Source organism: Berghia stephanieae, chromosome 12 (genome assembly GCF_034508935.2).
Source record: "Berghia stephanieae isolate SIO BIC M18660-M18661 chromosome 12, UCSD_Bste_1.3, whole genome shotgun sequence".
Classification (NCBI taxonomy): Eukaryota; Metazoa; Mollusca; class Gastropoda; order Nudibranchia; family Aeolidiidae; genus Berghia; species Berghia stephanieae.
This window is the reverse complement of record NC_088371.1, coordinates 34,073,948-34,076,910: the sequence shown is the minus strand read 5'-3', so window position 1 is coordinate 34,076,910 and position 2,963 is coordinate 34,073,948. Positions and strand designations below refer to the sequence as shown.

Below are 2,963 nucleotides of genomic sequence, written 5' to 3'. Positions count from 1 at the left end.
AAGAATCCTTTCACTCTTTGAAGTCCTACGAGATTTTATGCAGGATTAATAAATGTTTGATTTTGGTTCATGGATTACTGGGTGACAAAACGGTATTATGTCGGAACGAACCATATGCTTAAAAGCCGAATTTAATGTTAAAACTGGTCAATAATATGAATTGTTGGCTTCAGCACCATGAAATACGGTATCCGTTCTCCTCAATAAAACATAAAAACTCAACACAAGTCTGATATTTCTCGCTATAAATTCAATTTTCAACATCTTAACCCTCCCGACTTAATACCGTTTTGAGGCGACGGGTCATAAATGTCACCCACCGTCTCAAAATGTTCACATTATGATATCCTGTTAAAAAATTATGAACCCACTGAAAATTTAAAATCACCTCAGTCCCAACTTCTAAACTTTACCATTTCAAAATCCACTTTGGGTAAAAATGAAAAGCCTTTACAGCCATTGCTCCACGCCCATGGAACGCATGCAGGAAATGGGTGAAGGCTGAATGGGCATGATCTATCTATATTAACTTTCCGTGTGCTCGAGGTCATTGGTCACATTGCAAAATGTGCTCAAAGTGGCCCACTTAGTGAAAAGTGTTCACAGCTTTTTACATATCTAACATCACGATTGGTCATTTGATTCAGCTTGACACATGGGTATGTTTATTTATAACTTTGGTAAACAAAGCAGCGTGTTTACATTTGTTAAGAAATATCCAATGGTTGGACAGCAACAAATCATGTGATTGATGACCTGGTTGGACGAAAACATGAATATAGATCGCTCCCATTGTTCCTTAGGCTTATTTTTATGATGCAGTTTAGATTTTGTTTCTGTATTTCTGCTTGTTATGTTGTGCTTGATTTTTCAAAATTGTATAGCGCCGGAGAGCACGATTTATGTGGATGTTTAGGCGCTATATGAATTCATTAACCCTCTCCTTACCACCAATAGGAAAATCGTCACATTCGTTACGATGTAACCGACAATTTTCTCATTCTGTTTTCTCTTGTACATAACAAAATTTTAAGAAATGCTTTGATTACAGCTATACTTACTAAACACTGTGTTGTAGAGCTCACTTGTTCCTTTTTTATTTGAGTAAGAAAAGTCTATTTTTGTGCTTGGTGGGTTTGAATTTTCGGGGGAAATTCTAAAAATATCTGGCAAGGAGAGGGTTAATTATCATTTATTATTATGGTATATGCTATAAAAGTTTAAGGGTTTACTGGGTCTTCTGACCTTTGAATGACCTATATGTTTTATAATATAACATTTTCATTATGTTCATGCACACATATTATATATGTCAACATAATATATGTCGGGATGAACAAGTTGCTGAAAATTCAACTCAGGGACACAACCATGAAACTTTTACTTCGTTTCTCTCGTTATGCTGGAGAATTAGTTATGTTTCTTACAATAGAAGATAAAGATTTGAATAAAGCGTGCATGAAACAGTGCCAGAGAATACAAGAAAGGAGTTGTCGTACTGGCAAGGTCACTGGTTCGAGCCCCCATCGCCGCCGCGAAATTTTTATTCTCTATTGTCTCCTGGCACTTTCCTACTCACTTCATTTCTTGTTATTAACAGACAAAGCAAGAAAGAAAAATACAATTAGAAAAAAACCCCAAACAGATCTTTATCTTTTCTTGCCTTGTCTGACACTGTTTCATACACACATTTTCAGATCTTTGTCTCACACCAGTGCCTTCTCCCTAATTTGTCTGACACTGTTTCATACACACATTTTCAGAACTTTATCTTACACCAGTGCATGCTCCCTAATTTGTCTGACACTGTTTCATACACACATTTTCAGAACTTTATCTTACACCAGTGCATGCTCCCTAATTTGTCACTTTGATATTTTCAAAAATACCGAAAGTAATCAATTCTCATCGTACTTTTACGATATTCACATTTCTGGTCCAATTCATCCCCGACGTATTGATGCTTTGACAAGATCGATTACATTAGAATTTGATTTTTCAAACACTGAAATGTGTTTAATATTCGATGAATGGACCTCATTCTAAATGTCTCATTGTTGATTAATTCAATAAACATACTTGCCATTGATAAATGGATGGATGGGATTTGCACGTCTCATTGTCATTGCATTCACTAAGTCAAAAATGATTCAAAATGTTTCATTGATACACGCCTATTCTTTTTACGCTTCTTTTTTTTTTGTCTACCATTTCTTTTGTGACGTAAGCATGCAGATGTTAGAAAAATGCATGATCATGAGTCATCAATCTTGGTTTATGATCAGCGCTAACAGTGATTACGTAATTCCATGAATATAGCACAGAGAGAGAGAGAGAGAGAGAGAGAGAGAGAGAGAGAGAGAGAGAGAGAGAGAGAGAGAGAGGGAGAAAAGGAAGAACAAAGTAGAGATAATATTAGCCTAGTTGACAATTCTAATTCAATACGCTTCAACAGTCGTAAAGTCACTTCAGTCCTAATGACGCATGGTAACTTAGTAACACTGTCTCTAAACTATCGTAACAATGGCGGACGCCCGTATGAAATATTTCCCTGGGGAGCATAACGGGTATCCAGAGGAAAAAAACACATAAATTTGATCATGTTTTGACTTTTACTTATTCTGATCACAAGGCATATGAAAAGTTCTAGCTAGCATGAAAAATAAAAAGTAATGATTTTTCTTTGTTTAGAACCAAGATGGCCGCCGTTGTCAGGCGAATGGCATCAGACTATTGAATTGTATTGATGGTTCCGTTATGACCTCTTGTTGCTATGCCTGTCAAGCTATTGGCATGGATGCCTTATTAACTATTATCTTATGGCATGGATGCCTTTTAAATATTATCCTACAATACGAGCCTTCAGTTCTTCAATCAACATACAATGCATACACTTTTGAAAATTACATCAGTTATCGTATATATATTTAATTAAGACGAGTCGAATAAACATTGAAGTTGTT

At 35.8% G+C, this 2,963-nt stretch overlaps 1 protein-coding gene across 1 annotated transcript in view; it reads left to right on the top strand.

The window, feature by feature from the left end:
- The window catches only part of LOC144957683 (glycerol-3-phosphate dehydrogenase [NAD(+)], cytoplasmic-like), a gene marked incomplete at its 5' end in the record, with an annotated part of 6,080 nt that extends 3,968 nt beyond the window's left edge, over nucleotides 1-2,112 (top strand). The window contains 1 exon segment of the mRNA XM_078889038.1: nucleotides 1-2,112. This exon segment is cut by the window's left edge and continues 141 nt beyond it.
- Nucleotides 2,113-2,963: the final 851 nt, after the last annotated feature.